The sequence below is a fragment of the Dendropsophus ebraccatus genome, chromosome 14 (assembly GCF_027789765.1).
Source record: "Dendropsophus ebraccatus isolate aDenEbr1 chromosome 14, aDenEbr1.pat, whole genome shotgun sequence".
NCBI lineage: Eukaryota > Metazoa > Chordata > Amphibia > Anura > Hylidae > Dendropsophus > Dendropsophus ebraccatus.
Genome location: NC_091467.1, coordinates 64,579,391 through 64,603,370, shown reverse-complemented (window position 1 = coordinate 64,603,370; position 23,980 = coordinate 64,579,391). Strand labels below are relative to the sequence as shown.

The window sequence follows — 23,980 nt, the reverse complement described above, 5'->3', positions numbered from 1 at the left end:
GTGCAGTGTATATACATACAGACACTGAGGGAAGTGGTACTACTGTGCAGTGTATATACATACAGACACTGAGGGAAGTGGTACTGTGCAGTGTATATATATACAGACACTGAGGGAAGTGGTACTGTGCAGTGTATATACATACAGACACTGAGGGAAGTGGTACTACTGTGCAGTGTATATACATACAGACACTGAGGGAAGTGGTACTGTGCAGTGTATATATATACAGACACTGAGGGAAGTGGTACTGTGCAGTCTATTACACATACAGACACTGAGGGAAGTGGTACTGTGCAGTGTATACATACAGACACTGAGGGAAGTGGTACTGTGCAGTCTATACATCCCCCCCCCACCCCCACGCACTGACTACCGCACCTTGCCGCCATCACAATAGACACACTACCCAGGCCGCGGTCCCCCCCACACACATTACTGGCCGTCCGCCACCCCTGCCGCCCCTCCGGTTATACTCACCCAGTCACCAACAATCTAAGTATGGTGCCGCTGGGGTGAACTTGAGGATCCGCCGGGTGAGGAGAGGCGGGAGAGAGGCGCTGGATGAGTGTGGCGCCTCTGCGGCCGTCCGTCCAATGAATGACGGACGTGCTAGATGACGTCACTGGAGAAGCGTGTCCCCAGTGTGCGGAGACACGCTTCGGTGCAGCGTGCGGAAGGCGGTCACTGTCCTTAAAGAGACAGTGCGCCGCCACCAGGGCCAGTCGCAAATGGCGCCCAGATTAATAAATCTGGGCGCCATTTGCAAGATGTCAGTCGCATTGGCGACCATTTTGGTCGCCATCTGGAGCCCTGATATATTGAATTAATAAAACACATTTTCGTTGTAATAAAGTCCCTTTCATTGTTCAATAATTAAATTTAAACGAATCCATCATTTTGCAATTAAATATACTGTTAAAATAAATATATAAATAAATGTATATTTATATATATATTTATTTTTTGACAGTATATTTAATTGCACAATAATGGATTCGTTTAAATTAAATTATTGAACAACGAAACTGATTTTATTACAACGAAAATGTGTTTTATTAATTCAATATATTAACCATGAGAGTCTTCCCATACTTATCAGCTGCTGTACGTCTTGCAGAAAATGTTGTTTTATTTACATTCAGAAACAGTGCTCTCTGCTGACATCTCTGGCTGAGACAGGAACTGTCCTGAGCAGTAGCAAATCCCCATAGAAAACCTCTCCTGCTCAGGACAGTTCCTGTCTCGGGCCAGAGATGGCAGCAGAGAGCACTGTGTCTCAATGTAAATAAAACAACATTTCCTGCAGGACATACAGCAGCTGATAAGTATGGGAAGACTTGAGCTTTTTAAATAGAAGTAAATTAAAAATCTATATACCTTTCTGACACCAGTTGCTTTGAAATAAAAAAAAATATCTGGTCAACCCCTTTAACCCCTTAAGGACCGGGCCTGAAATGGCCTTAAGGACCGGAGTAAATTTTATGAATTTGACCAGTGTCACTTTATTCATTAATAACTTCGGGATGCTTTTACCTATCTGGCTGATTCTGAGATTGTTTTCTCGTGACATATTGTACTTCACATTTCTTGTAAATTGGAGTCGATACTTATAACAAATCTTTATGAAAAAAAAACAAAATAGCGTGAAAAATTGTGAAAAACTGCATTTTTCCAACTTTAAAACTTTTCTGCTTATACAGAAAATGGTTATATCACATAAATTATATATTAAATAGCATTAGCAACATGTCTACTTTATGTTGGCGGCATTTATTAAACTATCTTTCATTTTTTTTAAACAATAGAAAGCGTAAAACATTAGCAGCAAATTTCCAAATTTTCGGTAAAATTTCAAAATCAGATATTTTTAGGGACCTGTTCAGGTTTAAAGTGTATTTGAGGGGCCTGTATGTTAGAAAGCCCCACAAAGCACCCCATTTCAGAAACTGCACCGCCCAAACTCTGCAAAAGCAGATCCAGAAAGTTTTTTAACCCTTTAGGGGAGTCACAGAAATAAAAGCTAAGTGTGTAAGAAATTTGAAAATTGTAATTTTCTGTGCAGAGATTTTATTGTAATCCAATATTTTTCATAATTATGACCCTATTACCAGAGAAATGCGCCCCAATAATTATTGCCCCGTTTCTGCAGTTTATAGAAATACCCCATATGTGACCCTATTGCGCTATTTGACGCAACCACAAGCCTCAGATACAAAGGAGCGCCTAGTGAATTTCAATGGCTCCGTTATATTTGGTCATTTCTGACTGTACCACTTCAGGTTGGCAGAGGCTCTGGGGTGCCAAAACATAAGAAACACCCCTAAAGGGACACCATTTAAAAAACTAAACCCCTCAAGGAATGTAACAAGGGGTGCGGTGAGCATATGGACCCCACAGGTGCTTCACAGATTTTCCGAACAATGTGGCGTGAAAAAAGACAAAAGTATTTTTTACACTAAAACGTTGTTCTAGCCTTCAATTTTTCATTTTCACAAAGGGATAAAAGGAGGCTTGCCCTGCGCCCACATGGCGCTTTATGTCCACATGTGGGGTATTTACGGACTCGGGGGTAATTGCTCTACACATTTTGTGTTTTTTTTTCTCTTTTAACCCCTTGTGAAAATGATAAATTCAAGGCTAGACCAACATTATAGTGTAAAAAATGTAATATTTCATTTTCACGCCACATTGTTCCACATTTGTGCCCGTCACCAGTGGGGTCCATATGCTCACTACACCCCTTGTTACATTCCTTGAGGGGTGTAGTTTCCATAATGGGGTCACTTGTGGGGGGTTTCAACTGTCTTGGCAACACAATGGCCTTTTAAATGCAACATGGCCCCTCAAAATCCAATCCAGCCAAATCCAGCCTCAAAAAACCAAATGGCGCTCCTTCCCTTTGGAGGCTTACCCTGCACCCGCATGGCGCTTTATGTCCACATGTGGGGTATTTCCGTACTCAGGAGAAATTGCGCTACACATTTAGTGTTTTTTTTTACCTTTTAGCCCCTTGTGAAAATGAAAAAATCATGACAAGATTAATGATTTAGAGTAAAAAAATTTTAAAAATTACACTAAATGTTGGTCTAGCCTTGATTTTTTTCTATTTCCACAAGGGGTTAAAAAAAGAAAATGAACACAAAACGTGTAGGGTAATTTCCCCTGAGTACGAAAATACCACACATGTGGACATAATGTGCCATATGGGCACAGGGCAAGCCACCAAAGGGACAGAGCGCCATTTAGAGGCTTGAATGGAGGATGGAGGCCACGTCGCAATTACAAAGCTCCTGTGCTGCCAGGACAGTAGAAACCCCCGACAAGTGACCCCATTCTGGAAATTACACCCCATAAGGAATCTAACGAGGGGTGCAGTGAGCATAGGGACCCCACTATTGACGGGCACATGTGTAGAACATGTGCCGTGAAAATAAAAAATACCATTTTTTTTCATTTTCACGTCCCAAATGTGGCCGTCACCAGGGGGCCATATACCCGCAGCCCCCCTTGTTAGATTCCTTATGGGGTGTAATTTCCAGAATGGGGTCACTTGTGGGGGGTTTCTACTGTCCTGGCCGCACAGGAGCATTCTAATTGCATCATGGCATCCTCTAATGTCCATCAAACTCAACCTGTGTTGATCCAGAGGAAGGCAAAAAACCCTTGTGAGGCAGACGACAGTAGCCTCATAATGGCGATCAGAATAATCCCTGGACCAACGTGACCCCTGAAATAGGAATAAGGGACAGAATTTAGATAATGTAGAACCCCAGTGACGTGTGGTGCGCCTTGAAGCGATCCAGTATGCAGAGCCGGGGTGATCAGGACAGGTGTCACACTGGAAAATGGTGTCCTTCCTGATCCCCCTGTTACGCCACACTCTGCACTTCTTCTGGGGTCTCCCGTTCGCCAGTGTGCGGGACGTCATTTGGAAAATGTTGCCCTGGTGCGATACGGGGTCCCTCACATCCAGAAGCGCTGGGTCCGCTCCATGGCTGCTAAATAATAGGGCTCTATTACTACTTCTGATATGTTCGGATCGTGCCGCAAGCTACAGTAGCTCAGGCAGCGAGGGACTGGAAGAGGGGGTGCTGGTATAAGAGTTATCCCCGTACAGGTGGTGGTAACCTTTATCCAGCAGTGGGAAGATCAGTTCCCGGACGATCTTCCCACTTGTTCCGAGGATGGGGGGGGGGGGACATCTGGGGGCTGGTTTCGGGTGTCCCTTCCTTCATACACTCTAAGGGTACGTGCACACTGCGGAATGGCGAAGGATAACCCTTTGTGCATTCCGCAGTTGGCACCCACCGGCGGACTGATGCGGGCGCGTGTCTCCGTCCGTGTCATAGACTCCATTCTATGCACGGGCGGATTCCGCTCTCTGTCCAACGTATTCATTCTTTGGACGGACGATGGAATCCGCCTGTGCATAACATGGAGTCTATGACTCGGGTGGAGACGCGCGCCTGCATCAGTCCGCCAGTGGGTGCCAGCTGCGGAATGCACAAAATGCACTAAATCTGTAAGAGTACCCTGAGGTACGCTCACAGAGTTAGTAGAATTTTACGCCATACCGTCATCTCTTATTGGGATGGTACTGGCGGAAAAGACGTGTCTGGGAGGCAGCATACACTACGCTATCCCCCAGACACGTCATTGGAGGATGAGAATGAATGGAGGAACGAAGGATCCCCCCATTTATCCTCACTAGCTTTGGTGTCGGAGGCAATAATAACGTATCCCTCTGACGCCGAAAACACCCTGGGGGTCATCTTTATACGGGGACTAGTATATGGGGTATGTAGTGGTGTAGTGTCAAACTTTATTCAATGTAGTGTAGTGTGGTGTAATGTAGTGTTTTTTACGTGTTTTTTTACAGTAAGTATAAAAAAAAAAAAAAACTACGCCAAAAATGGTGTTGCTGATAAATGCCGCACTTATGTGCGGCACTTATCAGCAGACCGTGGCAGTAGGATAGAGAAAAAAAACACCCTACGCCAAAAAGGAGGAGTTGCTGATTAGCAGCGCACTTTCGTGCGATGCTGATCAACACTCAGCGGCGATAGGGTGCGGAAAATAGAAAAAAAAAAATTTGGAAAAAATTGGAAAAAAAAAACCTTTATTACATACTGAACATCCCTGTAGCTGCTGATAAGTGTATTACACATATCAGCCGCTAGAGGGCAGCAGAGCGGAAAATCCCGAAAACCCGACGCTGGAGCCGAAAATAGCCGAACGTGACGTCACGGAAGAAGCCGAAGACCCGAACAAGACCACGAGGACGCCGCGAACCCGGAAGACGCCGATCAGGACCCCGGGACAGGTGAGTAATGTACGAATACCTGCTCTGGACCCCTCAGCTACCTAGCTGAGGGGTCCGGAGCAGGTATTTATAACTTTTGGGGACTTTGATCGCCGTGAACGGCCTCGGACAGCACCGACCGCCATTTTTTCCGGGTCATCGGGTTACCGATGACCCGGAAAGGTTCCGATCGCCGCTATTGGCTGATCTGAACTGATAAGCCAATAGCGGCGATCGTCGGCATGGGGGGGGTTAACAACCCCCCATGCCGACAGGGAGAGATGGCCTGCAGTGTATTTCTGCAGGCCATCTCTCCCGATCGCATGCGGCCGGTCCGCGGCGCCCTCTTAAAGGACCCGCGTACCGGTACGTCATGGGTCCTTAAGTGACAGTGATCCATGACGTACCGGTACGACATGGGTCCTTAACCCCTTTGTGCTGCAGCTAGTTTTGGCCTTAATGACCAGGCTAATTTTTCAAAATCTGACCTGTCTCACTTTATGCTCTTATGGCTCAGTGATGCTTTAACGTATGCTAGCGATTCTGAGATTGTTTTTTCGTGACATATGGCACTTTATGTTAGTGACAAAATTTGGTCACTACTTTGTGTGTTTTTTGTGAAAAACATCAAAATATCATGAAAAATTAAAAAAATTTGCATTTTATGAACTTTGAAATTCTCTGCTTCTAAAAAAAGAAAGTCGTAGCACATAAATTAGTTACTAAGTCACATTACCAATATGTCTTCTTTATTCTGGCATAATTTGGGAAACATATTTTACTTTTTTAGGGTGTTACGGGGCTTAGAAATTTATCAGCAAATTATCACATTTTCGTGAAACTGATTTTTTTAGGGACCAGTTCTTTTTTTAAATGGATTTAGAAGTCTGGTATCCTGAAAACCCCCATAAGTGACCCCATTTTGGAAACTACACACCTTAAAGAATTAATCTAGGGGTATAATGAGCATTTTAACCCTACAGGGGCTGGAGGAAAGTATTCACAATTAGGCAGTAAAAAAATGGAAAATTTTAATTTTCCAATAATATATACGTTTAGATTAAAGTTTCTCATTTTCAAAAGGAATATGAGACAAAAAGCACCCCAAAATTTGTAATGCAGGTTCTCTTGAGTACAACGGTACCCCATATGTGGGCGTAAACCACTGTATGGGCACACAGCAGGGCTCAGAAGGAAGGGAGCGCCAATTAGCTTTTCCAATGCAAATTTTGCTGAAGAAGTTTCTGAGCGCCAGGTGCGTTTGCAGAGCCCCTGTAGTGTCAGCAGAGAGAAAACCCCCCATAAGTCACCCCATTTTGGAAAGTACACCCCTCAAAGAATTCATCTTGGTGTGTGGTGACCATTTTGACCCCACAGGTATTACAGGAAAGTATTCAAAAGAAGACAGTAAAAATGAAAAACTCGAATTCTTCCAATAATATGTTCGTTTAGTTTGAAATTTCTCAATTTCACGAGGAACAAGAGGAAAAAAGTACCCCAAAATTTGTAACGCAGGTTCTCCTGAGTACAATGGTACCCCATATGTGGGCATAAACCACTGCATGGGCACACAGGAGGGCTCAGAAGGGAAGGAGCGCCAATTAGCTTTTTCAATGCAGATTTTGCTGCAGAAGTTTCCGAGCGCCAGGTGCGTTTGCAGTGCCCCTGTAGTGCCAGCGGAGTAAAATCTCGCCATAAGTCACTCCATTTTGGAAAGTGCACCCCTCAAAGTATTCATCTTGGTGTGTGGTGACCATTTTGACCCCACAGGTATTAGAGGAAAGTATTCAAAAGTAGACAGTAAAAATGAAAAACTAAAATTTTTCCAATATTATGTTCTTTTAGTTTGAAATTTCTCAATTTCACGAGGAACAAGAGGAAAAAAGTACCACAAAATTTGTAACGCAGGTTCTCCTGAGTACAATGGTACCCCATATGTGGGCGTAAACCACTGTATGGGCACACAGGAGGGCTCAAAAGGGAAGGAGCGCCAATTAGCTTTTTCAATGCAGATTTTGCTGAAGAAGTTTCCGAGTGCCAGGTGCGTTTGCAGAGCCCCTGTAGTGTCCGCAGAGTAAAATCTCCCAATAAGTCACTCCATTTTGGAAAGTGCACCCCTCATAGAATTTATTTTGGGGTGTGGTGAGCATTTTGACCCCACAGGTATTTGAGGAAAGTATTCAAAAGTAGACAGTAAAAATGAAAAACTCAAATTTTTCCAATAATATGTTCCTTTAGTTTGAAATTTCTCAATTTCACGAGGAACAGGAGAGAAATGTCACCCCAATATATGTAATGCAGGTTCTCCTGAGTAGAACGGTACCCCATATGTGGGCATAAACCACTGCATGGGCACACAGCCGGGCTCAGAAGGGAAGGAGCGCCAATTAGCATTTTCAGTGCAGATTTTTCTGAAGAAGTTTCTGAGCGCCAGGTGCGTTTGCTGAGCCCCTGTAGTGTCAGCAGAATAGATTCCCCCCAAAAGTCACCACATTTTGGAAAGAGCACCCCTCAAAGAATTCATCTTGGGGTGTGGTGACCATTTTTACCCCACAGGTATTAGAGGAAAGTATTCAAAATTGGCCAGTAAAAATGAAAAACTCGAATTTTTCCAATAATATGTTGGTTTAGTTTGAAATTTCTCAATTTGACGAGGAACAGGAGAGAAAACGCACCCCAAAATCTGTAACGCAGGTTCTCCTGAGTAAAACGGTACCCCATATGTGGGCATAAACCACTGTATGGGCACACAGCAGGGCTCAGAAGGGAAGGAGCGCCAATTTACAGGAGCAAAACCGCAGCTAGTAATAGTTATTAGAATAGCGCAGTTACTAAAATAAAATAAAAAAAATGAGAATACAGGTAATGTGAGGTGGTTACGGGCAACCAGGGGTGGTTATGGGCAACCTGAGGTGGTTACAGGTAATCTGGGGTGGTTACGGACAACATGGGGTGGTCACGGGCAACCTGCTGTGGTTACAGGCAACGTGGGGTGGTTACAGGCAACGCGGGGTGGTTACGGGCAACGTGTGGTGGTTATGGGCAACCTGTGGTGGTCACGGGCAACCTGCTGTGGTTACGGCAACGTGGGGTGGTTACAGGCAACGTGGGCTGGTTACAGGCAACGTGGGCTGGTTACAGGCAACGTGGGCTAGTTACAGGCAACGTGGGCTGGTTACGGGCAACCTGCTGTGCTTACAGACAATCTGGGATGGTTACGGGAAACGTGGGGTGGTTACGGGCAACCTGCAGTGCTTACAGACAATCTGGGGTGGATACGGGCAACGTGGGGTGGTTACGGGCAACCTGCAATGCTTACAGACAATCTGGGGTGGTTACAGGCAACGTGGGCTGGTTACGGGCAACCTGCAGTGCTTACAGACAATCTGGGGTGGATACGGGCAACGTGGGCTGGTTACGGGCAACCTGCAGTGCTTACAGACAATCTGGGGTGGATACGGGCAACGTGGGCTGGTTACGGGCAACCTGCAGTGCTTACAGACAATCTGGGGTGGTTACGGGCAACGTGGGGTTGTTACGGGCAATGTGGGGTGGTTACGGATAAACTGAAGTTCTTATAGGCAATCTGGGGTGGGTACCTGTAATCTGACATGGGCACCGCAATCTGGAGGGGGTCATTGGCAATTTGGGGTGGTCAGAGGCGACGTGTGGTGGTCAGAGGCGACGTGCGGTGGTCAGAGGCGACGTGTGGAGGTCAGAGGCAACGTGTGGAGGTCAGAGGCAACGTGCGGTGGTCAGAGGCATCGTGGCGTGGTCAGAGGCATCGTGGCGTGGTCAGAGGCATCGTGGCGTGGTCAGAGGCAACGCGCGGTGGTTACGTGCAATCTGGGGGGGTTACATGTAATCTGGCATGATTACGGGGAACCTGGGGGGGTTATGTGCAACCTGGAAGGGTTACAGACAATCTGGGATTGTTACTGATAAACTGAAGTGCTTATAGGTAATCTGGGGTGGGTACATGTAATTTGGGGTGGTTACGGGCAATCTGGAGGGGGTCACTGGCAATTTGCGGTGGTTACGGGCAACGTGCGGTGGTTACGGGCAATCTGGAGGGGGTCACTGGCAATTTGCGGTGGTTACGGGCAACGTGCGGTGGTTACGGGCAACGTGCGGTGGTTACGGGCAACGTGCGGTGGTTACGGGCAACGTGCGGTGGTTACGGGTAATCTGGGGAGGGGTTAGGGGTAATTTGGGAGTAAACTGCAATTATTACTATAATAAAAAGTGTGTGTTTTATTTTTTTGTATGTTTGTCACTTTTTGTACTTTACATATTCATTTTCACTGTATTACTATGATTACTGTGATATTTTCTATCACAGTAATCATAGTTCAGTGACAGAGACCAAATTGGTCTCTGTCACTTTAAATTTTCAGAGCTTGGCTGGTTGTGAAGCGCATGCGCACTTCATAACCAGCCAGGACGTCGAGGAGGAAGGAGCTCCGTGAATCCGGTGAGTAAATGGGGAAGGGGGGGTGACTGGGGGACGGGGGTGACAGGGGGGGTGGGGGGCGACTTGGGGGGTGGGGGGACATCACTTTTTATCCCCTGTCACCAATCATTCATGGTGACAGGGGATAAAAAGTGCCGGGAGCACATGGTACAAGCGATCAGCGGTATATAGTATATACCGCTGATCGCTTGTACCGGGACCCCACAGGGGGGTCCCCGATGACTGCCCCATGCTCTCCGCTACCTCCGGTGGCGGAGAGCATGGGGCTTTCATTCATTTTAACTCTTTCATCGCTGTGAACCGACGTTAGTCGGTTCACAGCGATGGCGGCGGCCATCTTGGAAATGATGGCCGCCGGGGGAGGGGGGTTAGTTATCGGGGCACTAGGGGGGTCTGATCTGAGGTCTGGGGGACACTTATTTCATCTCCCCCCGCCGTAGATTCACGGCGGGGGGAGATGAAAGGCGGCGGCAGCACCGGTAATCCTCTTTACCGACGGCCGCCGCTATAACGTTAATAGCGGCGATCGTCGGTAAGGGGGGGGGGCCGGGACGGACCCCACACACTGCCCCAACCCCTCAGCTACCTCCGGTAGCCGGGGGGATGGGGTGGGGGCCGTCCCGGCCCCGCAGCCTTATTCTCTGCCATCGCCGTAAAAAGCTGATGGCAGCAGAATAAGGCCCATTAGTGACCGCCGTAGAAAGCCGTATCGGCGGTCACTAAGGGGTTAAGAGGTTAAGGCTCTTCACTCCCCAGACCCCACATTATAAGGAGAGTCAGATTCCTTGTCATACCGCTAATGATAGGCAACGTTATATATTCCCTGCCTCTATAGAATAATAACAGCACATTCTCTCTCCAGATAAAATTATACAATTATATCAAGAAAGTCAAGAAATAATGAAAGATCAATACACAAGAATCCTTCTATGTGTGATCTTAATTTCGGCCATGTTGTTCCTCCTGTTAGTACTTCTCGTCATTATCATCGCCAAGAGGTTCAGCATCAAACCGTAAGTAGTGGGAATCTAGGGGGGTCGCTTCTTCCTCTCTACATTCATCTCTAGTTCCTCACTGAGATTTCTTACTTTTACTTATTACTTACCTTTTTATTACGTATTACTTACTTATGGCAAGCCAAGGAAGAGGAGAAGGATTATGGCGAGCCAAGGAAGAGGAGCAGGATTCCTGATCTTTCTCATTGGTATATATATATATATATATATTAGTACCACATCTGGACAGCCTATCCCAGGTATTCTATATAGTATCTATATAGTCTTCTATATAGTATTGCTAATAGGAAGGTTCTCTCTACAGATTTTTCATTTCATTACACGTCCAGGACTATTGCTCCTATTGTGCATTGATGTAATAGATTCTACTGGTCTGGTTTCTGCATACATGTTATTCTGTATATTCATTATTTCCTGTCATCCTGTGTGTATACTATCATTTTACTATAGAAACTGATAATCTATAGAAACTGATGACTATGGCTATGTACTTCCAGGACAGATGGATGGACTTCACTATGAGAGGGAAATTGTGGATGCAGGGCTGGTGAGTACAGGGATGCAGGGGATGACCAGGAGGATGGCTGGATATTCTGCATGGTCCTTGGGAGGATATTCTTCTATATTAAAGGAGAAGTCTGGCGAAAAATTTTGTTAAAGTATTGTATTGCCCCCCTAAAGTTTTACAAATCACTGATATACACTTATTACGGGAAATGCTTATAAAGTGCTTTTTTCCCCTGCACTTACTACTGCATCAAGGCTTCACTTCCTGGATAACATGATGATGTCACTTCCTGGATAACATGGTGATGTCACTTCCTGGATAACATGGTGATGTCACGACCAGAGCTGTGCGGGCTGTGGCTGCTGGAGAGGATGATGGCAGAGGGATGCTCAGTGTCCCTCCAGTGCCCTGTGTCCCTCAGTGTCCCCCTGCCGCCATCATCTCCAGCAGCTACAGCCCGCACAGCTCTGGGAGTCGGGGCATCACCATGTTATCCAGGAAGTGACATAACCATGTTATCCAGGAAGTGACATCACCATGTTATCCAGGAAGTGACATCACCATGTTATCCAGGAAGTGAAGCCTTGATGCAGCAGTAAGTGCAGGGAAAAAAGCACTTTATGTGCATTTCCCATAATAAGTGTATATTAAGGATTTGTGTAACTTTTGGGGGGCAATACAATACTTTAATAAAATTTTTCGCCTGACTTTAATGGCCTATTTTCTCTTATCTCTTGTAGACAAGGCTCCTGCTACAAGTAGAACGGTTGAGAGGAATCTCCTTCCAAAATACAATGACGGTAGAATATCCCATAAGGCTTACTATTTACACATCAGACTACCGGCTGTTAGAGGAAGGCTGCTACTTTACAGAAATGATGGTCTTGTCATTTTGCTTCTCCCACAAAGGCTGCAAGCCCTGTTCTTGGCCATCTTCATTATCTAGCCCATCACTTGCTCCTTTCCTATAGTCTGTGGGCCTTTTTATCACTCCTCCCCCTTAGCTGGGTCCACCCATTTGTCCTTCCTTCTCTGGGGTCCTTTATCTCCTATTCCTCCATAGGCTGGGGGCTCTCCTGTTACTCTCCCCCCCTTAACTGTGTCCACCCTTGTGTCCTCCATTATCTGGGGCTCTTCCCCTTGCATTTTCCTCTCTTACTCCAGCCCTATAGATTGGGTTCATTTTTCTTGCTTCTCTATTCATTCTTATGCAGCCACCGGAAAGAGCCATCAGACAAAGGAGAGGAGACTACTTGACCCCTGACAGGAGCATTGTGTCAACACTCCACAAGTAGCAGCCAACAAGTTATTACCCCTACACACACACACACACACACACACACACACAGAATCAAATCCTCAGGGGTGTGGCTGTGTTGTCTCTGCTGATTGGTGGTGCATCAGCCATTCATTCACTATAGAAGGGAGGCGCACTCAGAAGTAGCAGCTTTCTGCTTTTGACTACAAAAAAAAAAAGTGTAGTATCAGAGCTGGGCCTCTAGAGGCGCTGTGGGCCCCGGCACTTGCCCCAATAAGCTGGGAGCTGATGCTGCCCCTGCTCTCATCAAACTATGTTTTGTAGTGATGCCCAGGCAATTTTTTCTTTTCAGCAATTCCAAGACAAATATGACCTAGGGGTTCCATGTATTGTTACTTACAACTCCGCCATGCCTTTCATGCTCAATTCCGGGGTCCTAATCTGCCTTTTTCCAATTATCCACTTATAGGAGTATTTAAATCTCAGGGCCCTAGAGGTTTGATTTCGGCACTGTACTCATTTTTGATACAAGCGAGACTGAAATTTAATCCTGAACCAGCAGAGGATAAATGGAGACAATGTTTAGACAGTCTAGATGAAGAAGAGTAGTCTGATGCTCTATCCTCTCATCTCTGTGTATTGACGGCCTATAACAATAGACTAACCCAGCTTTTCATTTTACATCACAGCTACTTACCCCTGTCTGAATGTATAGAATGGGTAGATACCCTTCAACAGAATGCCACAGATGTAGACATATCAGGTCAGATTTCTGGCATATGATATGGGCGTGCCCTGCCATCCTGGACTATTGGCAGGCTGTCACGAACCACCTTACCCAGATGACAGGCATAAATGTCCCTCGTACACCTAAAATTTGTCTCCTGGGACTTCTAGACGAGGAATCTTGGCCACACCATCACAGAATATTCCTGAGAGAGTCTCTATTTATGGCGCGGAAAGTTATAGCGATGGATGGACACCAGACCACCCATTAATTGGTAAATGGATAAAACTTACTAATTCAATATTGTCATATGAATATATAGTGTTTAAACACAGAGTATGTGCCAGTAAATTTAGGAAGGTTTGGGGTTGGTGGTGTGACTCACCCCTGACTGCCTTCCAACCGAACAGGTTTGCTCGGCTTGGAAATTACAATCCACCCTCTCCGAGAGGAGATGTTTAGAGTACTTGCATTGTCTGTGATCATTGTGTGGACCTGGAAACACTTTATTTTGTTTTAAACCCGGTTTAGCGGTCTAGTGCTGGACCTTAGTTGCCTGTTGTACCCCTTCTTTTTGTTTATTGCATTCTCTTGCTCACACGGGCATACCACTACCTTCCTTGTGATTACACCCCCTGTTGTCAATCTGTAATTTTTTTTGTTGTTCAGATGTAACTCCTTTCTTTATTCAGTACTTATCTGTATTAAAGCGACTCTGTACCCACAATCTGTCTCCCCCAAACCACTTGTACCTTCAGATGCTGCTTTTACTCCAAGATCTGTCCTGGGGTCCGTTTGGCAGGTCATTCAGTTATTGTGCAAAAAACTACTTTTAAACGTGCCCAACGGCCGGGGCTTACATTTGTATATGCATTAGGCTGGCACAACCTCTCTGTCCTTCCTCCCCACCCTCCTTATCATTAGGAATGCTCCAGGAACATTTTCTGCTGTTTGAACATTGCACAGGTGTATTAACGATCCAGCCCATGTTCATTATTCAAAAAAGGGTGGGGAATAGGAAGCAATCTGCCTGGAGCATTCCTAATGATGAGGAGGGCGGGGAGGAGGGACAGAGAGGTTGTGCCAGCTTAATGCATATACAAATGTAAGCCCCGGCCGTTGGGCACGTTTGGGCAAGTTTAAAAGTTGTTTTTTGGACAATAACTGCATCCCCTGCCGAACGGACCACAGGACAGATCTTGGATTAAAAGCAGCTATCTGAAGGTACAAGTGGTTTGGGGGGGTCAGATTGTGGGTACAGAGTCACATTAACACTGTATGATGCTTGTGTGTTTATTGCATATCCTTCAATAAAACAAGTTTAAAAAAAAAAAAAAGTCTTTAATGTTATAGATTTTTTTTAAATTAAACATTACTTTTTTGTATCTCAGAATTCCTGATAGTGACTCCAGCACCTGACCATGACGGTCAGTATAACTGTATCCTCCGATACCTGTGTTCTCTCATAAACATAGGGCACCGGCCGGGCATGAAGCACTGATTGCTTGCCCGCCGGCCCCCAGTGTGACGTTCTTCCCTCCTGTCTGTGACGCAGCTCCATTGATTCTAATGGAACCGCGTCACAGAGGGGAGGGGGTGTCGTCACACTGGGGGCTGGCGGGCCGGCCCCTAGTGCTTCATACCTGGTGGTTAAAAAAAAAAACGCGGCACAGGCATCCCCGTGCCGGCGCTGGTCCGTTAAAGTAAAGTAAAAAAAAACCCACAATGTACCTTGCAGTACATTTGCTTTAATGTCATGGCTATATATTTTTTCTCTTTTTTTATTAAAGTCTCCTTTTCTTATATCTCAGAAATACCAATAGTGACTCCAGTACCTGAATATGACTATAAAGGTGAGTATGACTGTATCCTGCTCTATCTGTGTTCATCATCCAAGCATGTTTTGTATTTACAGGGTAATCCGAAATATTAGGCAGAAGGCTTCAATGTTATATGTATATGTATCCACAAGGTGGATTGAAATGATATTAGTCAGGAGACTTTAACCCCTTCCCGCATGAGAACGTAACTGTATGCCCTGATGCGGGAGGGGCAGTTCAGAGGGGGGCTGCGTGACGTGGCGATCTTGGGTGCTATCTGCAGCCTGGGACCGTGGCAATTAGCAGGTGTGGTCCGATTGCCGTGCCCACTAATTAGCCTTTTAAATGCTTTTTTTCCCCATCCCTGGTGTCTAGTGGGGCAGATCGCCCCCCTCCCCCTTGGTGATCGCGGAGGAGTGATCACTGCATGTTTACCCGGCCGGGGTCCGTAATGGCGCTGATCCCGGCTTCGCAACAGAATGCCTATCTCATGGATCTATGCAGTATATCTATACTATATATATATATATATATATATATATATATATATATATATATATATATATTTATTAGTAGTACCTTGGATTAGGAGCATAATTCGTTCCGGGACCCTGCTTGTAATCCAAATCCACTTCTAAACCAAAGCAAATTTTCCCATAAGAAATCATAGAAATGCTGACAATTGGTTCCACATCCCAAAAATAATGATTATTCTGAATAACATGTAAAACAGATGAAACAAACTATGAGAAACAGCAGAATCTGTGATATTATGGGAAACACAAGGGCTGACAGAGACTGCAGGGAGTATGAAGGAATGAGCAGGGCAGATGTGGGCACATACATGCAGCGCTCTCTGTCCGGGGAGAGAGGGGTTACAGCTATGGAGAGATTACCTCCACAGTCCTGTCCCCTGATGTAAGCCCCAGCCTGAAGTGGATCTGCTATGATTTGGAAGGTGAGGGAGACTTCCTGGGTCAGAGTACAGGGCTGTAGACCCCGCTATGCAGACCATGCCCCTCATCCACTCCCCCTCCCACCCAGTACAGGGAGCTCTTACACCAAAGCAATGCTCTTAAACCAAATCACAATTTTGAAAAACTGTGAGCTCTTAAACCAAAACGCTCTTAAGCCAAGTTACTCTTAAACCAAGCTACCACTGTATCTATACTGCATAGATCTCATTAAAAGATCAGAGCAGTGATACTAGAAGTCCCCCAGGGGGAAGAACTCTAACCCCAGAAGGAATAACCCTAACCCCAGGGGGACTTCTAGTATGTGTGCAAAAATTTTTTTATAAAAAAAAAAATCCCCTCCCCTAATAAAAGTTTGAATCACCCCCCTTCCCCATTTTATAAATAAAATTAAATAAATAAATAAACATGTTTGGTATCGCCGCGTGCGTAATCGCCCAAACGATTAATTTATTTTAATTCCTGATCTCGTACGGTAAATGGCGTAAGCACCCAAAAATTGCAAAGGGCAAATTTGCGCATTTTTGGTCGCTTAAAATCCAGTAAAATGGCGCAAAAAAATGACACCTCACACAGCCCCATAGTCCCAAGGATAAAAGCCTATAAGCATGGGAATAGAGCGATTTTAAGGAACATTTATTTTTTTAAAAAGGTTTTAATTTTTTTAAAAGCCATCAAATAAAATAAAAGTTACACAAGTTACATATCGTTGTAATCGTAACAACTTGAGGAACATATATAACAACTCAGCTTTACCCTAGGGCAAACGACGTAAACACAAAACCTCCCCAAATTAAAAAAATGCGGGGTTTCTTTTTCAATTTCACCACACATTTATTTTTTTTCTGGTTTTGCAGTGTACTTTATGCAAAAATTCAGCCTATCATTGCAAAGTACAATTAGTGGCACGAAAAATAAGGGCTCATCTGGGTCTGTAGGTGAAAAAAATGCAAGTGCTATGGCATTTTAAGCACAAGGAGGAAAAAACGAAAGCGCAAAACTGAAAATTAGCCCGGTCCTGAAGAGGTTAACGTTATAGGAATTTTTTAAAATTAAACTTTCCTTTTTTTTTCTATCTCAGAACTACTGATAGTGACTCCAGCACCTGACCCTGACTATTTTTAGAAAAAGGGTGGACAAATGCAATATTAGACAGGAGGCTTCAATGTCATAGCTTAATATTTTATTGTTTTTTTCTATTAAATATGACTATATGACTATGAAGGTGAGTATGACTGTATCCTGCTGTATCTGTGTTCTTTCATTGAAATATGTTTTTTTAGAGACAGGACGGGCAAACAACATAAAGGGGGGGATTTATCAAAGGGTGTAAAATTTAGACTTGAACAAACTGCCCACAGCAACCAATCACAGCTCAGCTTCCAGCTCTGGTGGAAGGAAAGAGGAGCTGTGATTGGTTGCTGTGGCCAGTTTGTACAAGTCTAAATTTTACACCCTTTGATAAATCTCCCCCAGAGTGTCCCATAATTCCAAGCTATGACTGCCAGACGGCGATCTGATCTGAATTCACTCTAATCCTATGAATTTCTTTTATTTAGTGTTAAAGTTGACACCATGGACGGTTCCTACTCGCCCAGCACAGGACATCGCCATCCTTTCTGGTTTGTGATGTTATTTGTAACCTGAGTTTACATTTAATTTCGAGTCTTTATAGTGACTGGATCTCTGGCTCCTCCATTTCCCTACATCTTGTTTTCAAGGAACAATTCTAACAAATGTTGGAGTGGAGATCCCTTTCAATGGGTCTTGCTATTTTATAAAGTGATGGCATATTGCTACAATGTGCTATGGCTTTATGGTCAGTAATGGATATACCTATGGGATCCCGACTAATTTTGAGAATAAATGTCTCCTTACTGGTTTTCCTCTGCACAGCGCCCCCTGTGTTTAGGTTAATGGAGCATAGTTGGAAAGGGATGAAGCACTACATCCCCATCATTCTCACAATGGGCGGCCCCAGCAGATAGACCCTATTATTGTGTAGTCATATATTGGCCATAACCCCTATAAGTCTCTCCACAGACCCCACATGTCATACCGCTAATGATAGACAACTGTATATATTTTCTCTGCCTTAGTATGAATGGCTGCCATGTCTTCACTATCATGTCCGTCCTTACTGGGCTTTCTAGACTAATATGAGCTCATTCTCTCTACAGATAAATATGAGGAAGCTTTACAAAAAATAATCTCAAGAATATCATCAACAGGCTTCGTATATAAGAAAACACTGACCATCTCAATCATTGCTATAATTGCCTTCTTCTGAATGGCAGTCGTTTGGCTTATTGGATGGATATTCTGGACCAAACAGTGAGTAGTGGGATTCCAGGGGGTCGTGTCTTTTTCTCTACATTGATCTTTTATATCTGACTGATTTTTTTTTTATGTCAACAGAGAGGGCAGAGAATTCTGTTAGAGCGTTGAGAACCAAGCATCTATATATTGTATATATTGTATATAGTATCCTCCCCCACAACCCCCTATATATCTTCACCCCTTTACCCAATATAATCACTCCTCCCCTAATATTCTCACCCTTCCCCAATGTACCTGCGCCTTCCCTAATGTCTTCACCCCTACAAAAAAGAATTCTGTAAATAAAGATTTACAAAAAAAATCAGCTTTTTGTCGTCATCTTTGTGTCACAGTAAATGTTATTTTGCAGCTTCAGGCTATGTTCACACAACGTATATTTTCGCACAACGGCCATGATTATTATGAAAATATATGTTACCTTGCTGTCTATGGGATCCCGGCCTGAGCGCATACACATAGTATACACTCTGGCCGGGATCCTTAGCGGCGCCGCAAACAACTGACATATCAGTTTTCTGCGGCCGCTATTCAGTGAATTGCGGCCGCAGAAATCCTGTCAGTGTACACTATGGAGCGAGCGCCTCTGGCCGCACGCTCCATAGTGTGCAGTGGGGAGTTCTGATGTGGGCGTGCATGGATGCGCCTGCATCAGAACTCTGCGCTTCAAAGATCATCCGGCCAGTACTGCAGTACCTGCTGGGATGATCTTTTCTGAGACCAGCCATTCCGTGATCCGGCCAGGTCACGGAACGGCCGGTCTCTTTCTGCACATGGACTCATAGTGGTCGGCACCTCTTGTAACTGAGATGGTACAAGACCCCAAAAGTCCAATATAACACCAGGTTTTAAAACAATAGAATACGAACAATTATAGGAGGTAAGTAATATTGCAAGGCCGGGAGAATAGACTGTGGAAAGTGATTGGACAGCTACAAGAGATTATAATAATCCTTTGCACCTGTCAATTTACTGTAAAGTGCAAAAATATGTGCAGCCATCTTTTTTTGTGAATTTCCATATTAAATCTGGGACAAATTTGCTCTGCTCATTGCTATTCTTGTACAGCGTTATAGTATAGTTGAGCAGCGTTATAGTAGTTATATTCTTGTATATAGGGAGCAGTATTATAGTAGTTATATTCTTGTATATAGGAGCTGTATTATAGTAGTTATATTCTTGTATATAGGAGCAGTATTATAGTAGCTATATTCTTGTATATAGGGGGCAGTATTATAGTAGTTATATTCTTGTATATAGGAGCAGTATTATAGTAGTTATATTCTTGTATATAGGAGCAGTATTATAGTAGTTATAGTCTTGTATATAGGAGCAGTATTATAGTAGTTATATTCTTGTATATAGGAGCAGTATTATAGTAGTTATATTCTTGTATATAGGAGCAGTGTTATAGTAGTTATATTCCTGTATATAGGGGGCAGTATTATAGTAGTTATATTCCTGTATATAGGAGGCAGTATTATAGTAGTTATATTCTTGTATATAGGAGCAGTATTATAGTAGTTATATTCCTGTATATAGGAGCAGTATTATAGTAGGTATATTCTTGTATATAGGGGCAGTATTATAGTAGTTATATTCTTGTATATAGGGGGCAGTATTATAGTAGTTATATTCCTGTATATAGGAGCAGTATTATAGTAGTTATATTCTCGTATATAGGGGGCAGTATTATAGTAGTTATATTCTTGTATAGAGGGGCAGTATTATAGTAGTTATATTCCTGTATATAGGAGCAATATTATAGTAGTTATATGGATGTAGAGTACGGTCGGCACTGCCGGTATTCGTAGCGTGTGAGACTGAATGTGATCCAACCTGAATCAACTGATGCGGCGGGGTGCTCCCAGGAAGACAAGATAGCGTTTAAAATCACAGGTAGAAAGAAAGACTGGGGCACTCACTGGACTTGCAACTTCAGTTTATTAGCGGTATGGCTTCAATCCTAAGGTGAGGGAGGACAGAATGGTATTTGTTGCCTAAGATACATAAGTCGCTGAGCCGGCCGCCGGGCCGCCCCATTGTCTCGGCGGTCGGCTCAGTGACAGAAGGCATATCGCAGTTCCTTGATTGGTCCTTGCGCCCTCTGCTCAACAGCGCCCCCACTTACCTTAAGGACACAACCGAATTCCTCAAAACATTAGCTGAGTTTAATTGGAGCGATTCTTTTTCCCTTGCGACGGTGGACGTGGAGAGCCTCTACACCCGCATCCCCCATGATGCGGGTGTGGAGGCTGTTTGCCGCGTCCTCGGTCGCACGGATAGATCACCTGTTTTCTGCAATTTTGTTAAAGAGGCTCTTCTTTTCATTTTATCCAATAATGCCTTTACCTTCAATGGCCAATGGTACGTGCAGGAGATCGGGACGGCAATGGTCACGCCGGTCTCTTGCACGTACGCTAATCTCTTCCTCACTGAGGTAGAAAATAGAGTCATCTTCTCAGTCAATAACCCTTTCATTATACACATTAAACTTCTTTTGAGGTACATTGATGACCTCTTTATCATCTGGGAAGGTCCCGAAACCGTATTTCAAGATTTCGTTGGTTATCTTAACGAGTCTAATGGCTCTAACATGATATTCACTTATAAGTTCGGTGGTCACAGCATTGAATTCCTCGACGTATGGGTTGAAGCCAGAGACGGATCATTACACACTTCCGTATATCGTAAGCCCACTTCCAGCAATTCACTCCTACACTACCGCAGCTCTCATCCGGCCACAGTACGCGATGCCATTCCCTTTGGCCAAATGACCAGGCTCAGGAGGATTAACTCCACTTATGACACTTTTTACAAACAAGCCAAATCACTAGAGTCGAGATTGCACAGGAGAGGTTATCCGAGAGCTATCGTATCCGACAGTCTGAATAGAGCCATCAATCTAGATAGAAACACCCTCCTATATCATACACACAAAGAGACAGGACCAGATAGATTTTCTTTTGTCTTTCAAAATACCCCACTCAATCATATCATATCATCGGCTATTAAGAAACACTGGAAGTTGTTAGAGACAGATTAAGATCTCACCCCCAAAGCTAGTAATCCTCCAGTTATTACCTTCAGAAAAAATAAGACCATAGGAGACGTGCTAAATATGGCCCATAATGAGAGACCCCGAGAAGCCACCTGGCTTAGACAGGCCTTACCTGCAGGTAACAAGAAGTATAGGCAGTGTGGTTACTGCAACTTCATGCATGACAAGCCATATGTCAAGCTAAATGGTACGGACATTTGTGTGTCAGATTTCATCACATGCCAGAGCACCTTTGTGGTCTATGTTATTTTTTGCCCATGTATGTTTTTCTATATTGGGAAAACCAAAAGGAAGATGTGGATTCGCTACAAGGAGCACATGTACTCCACCAGGACCGGTAAAGGTGTACCACGTCTAATTGAACATATACGCATGGTACACAAAGGGGACACCAACTGTATTAAGTTTATGGGCTTGGAAAGGGTTAAAACCCCTACGGACGGTACGGACTGGCATAGGCGACTTTTGTCCAGGGAAGTTTATTGGATCTCTAAGCTCAATGCTGTCGGCCCGCTTGGACTCAATGAGCGTAACGACTATAATAACTGCCTATGAATCTGTGTTTTTATTTTCATTATGCCACTGGTAATTGTTTTGTTTTTTGGTGAATGGTATTTAAACACTCCCCTCCCCGAGGTCAGGTGATTCCCCGGCAGGAAGAAGCGCCGAGTGGGCGTGAAACGTCGTCACCGGGGGTTTAAGCGCCCGCTATTCCATCTGTCCTCCCTCACCTTAGGATTGAAGCCATACCGCTAATAAACTGAAGTTGCAAGTCCGGTGAGTGCCCCAGTCTTTCTTTCTACCTGTGATTATAGTAGTTATATTCTTGTATATAGGAGCAGTATTATAATAGTTATATTCTTGTATATAGGGAGCAGTATTATAGTAGTTATATTCTTGTATATAGGAGCAGTATTATAGTAGTTATATTCTTGTATATAGGGAGCAGTATTATAGTAGTTATATTCTTGTATATAGGAGCAGTATTGTAGTAGTTATATTCTTGTATATCGGATCAGTATTATAGTAGTTATATTATTGTATATAGGGAGCAGTATTATAGTAGTTATATTCTTGTATATAGGAGCAGTATTATAGTAGTTATATTCTTGTATATAGGAGCAGTATTATAGTAGTTATTAGCAAAAAAGGAGGAGTGGATCGCACCGCCCTCGCAATCTCCGGCAGCCGGATTCACAGGAAAAAAGACCAGCGAGGTGTCCCCACTATGGCCACTGGACTCAGGGTGCTCCGTATAAGCAGTAAGGTAATGTACAAATAAAGAGTCAAAGATACGTGCACTCACCGATGTAGTGTGCCGCTGGGGTACTTTACTGGAGGTTACATCCAAACATGCAGGGAGGGGGGAGTGGAGGCAGGTGTATTCTGCCTCCACTCCCCCCTCCCTGCATGTTTGGATGTAACCTCCAGTAAAGTACCCCAGCGGCACACTACATCGGTGAGTGCACGTATCTTTGACTCTTTATTTGTACATTATAGTAGTTATATTCTTGTATACCGGATCAGTATTATAGTAGTTATATTCCTGTATATCGGATCAGTATTATAGTAGTTATATTCCTGTATATAGGAGCAGTATTATAGTAATTATAAATATTTTGTACATAGGGCAATAATACATAATAGTACCATTAACCAGTAACACTGGTTTTCTTAGATGTCAAATAAGAAGTGTAATATTTAGTTCTTTTGTATAAGATCACCCACAATTCACTCGAGATATTTATTGACATTTTTAACTTATTATCAGAGGTCAGAAAACTCCTTATTCTTTCCCCTATAAACTGACACTCCAATGTTTTTCATTGTTCCTATACTGCATCATCCCACATACACTCCATGCCTATCTACAATATTTGGATTATTTCTTACTGGTCCAGTAGGGGGAGCTGTGCCTCCACTACTCTTCGCCTCTCGCCTCGCCAACAACGGAACCAGACTGGAATAATGTTAAAAGTTGACTAATATTTTTTATTTCCCTGGGGGATACACAACACTTTCTTCTTGTGCACATTTGGCTGGCTTGATGCAAAGTTCTTTTGCTTTCTGACACGTATGGCATAATAGAGGTAGATATTGTTTCATGTTATACATTGCAGTAAGTGAATCTGTGGCTTCTATACTTCTCTCACCAGTGTCAGTGGGATTTTTCAATGCTTTGCCCGTGGAGTTTGCAATTTAACTCCCTTGTTTTCCCATGTGTTTCTGAGTCCTAATTAGAGATGAGCGAACCGTGTTCGGGTTCGATTCCAGCTGAACCCGAACGTTCAGCATTTGATTAGCGGTGGCTGCTGAAGTTGGATTAAGCCCTAAGGCTATGTGGAAAACATGGATATAGTCATTGGCTGTATCCATGTTTTCCAGACAACCTTAGAGCTTTATCCAAGTTCAGCAGCCCCCGCTAATCAAATGCCGAACGTTCGGGTTCAGATAGACTCGAACCCGAACCTGGTTCGCTCATCTCTTGTCCTAATGCCTT

The 23,980-nt window shown here is 44.0% G+C and overlaps 2 long non-coding RNA genes across 2 annotated transcripts; both read left to right on the top strand.

Annotated features, from left to right (window-relative positions):
* Positions 1–10,390: 10,390 nt before the first annotated feature.
* LOC138772326 (uncharacterized) lies at positions 10,391–13,983 on the top strand. Its single transcript, XR_011359747.1, has 3 exons — positions 10,391–11,342; positions 12,044–12,103; positions 13,251–13,983. It is a non-coding gene; the product is annotated as an uncharacterized lncRNA (long non-coding RNA).
* An 899-nt stretch (positions 13,984–14,882) lies between these two features.
* Positions 14,883–18,674, top strand: LOC138772325 (uncharacterized). The gene is made up of 4 exons (XR_011359746.1): positions 14,883–15,141; positions 17,642–17,704; positions 18,263–18,416; positions 18,501–18,674. It is a non-coding gene; the product is annotated as an uncharacterized lncRNA (long non-coding RNA).
* Positions 18,675–23,980: the final 5,306 nt, after the last annotated feature.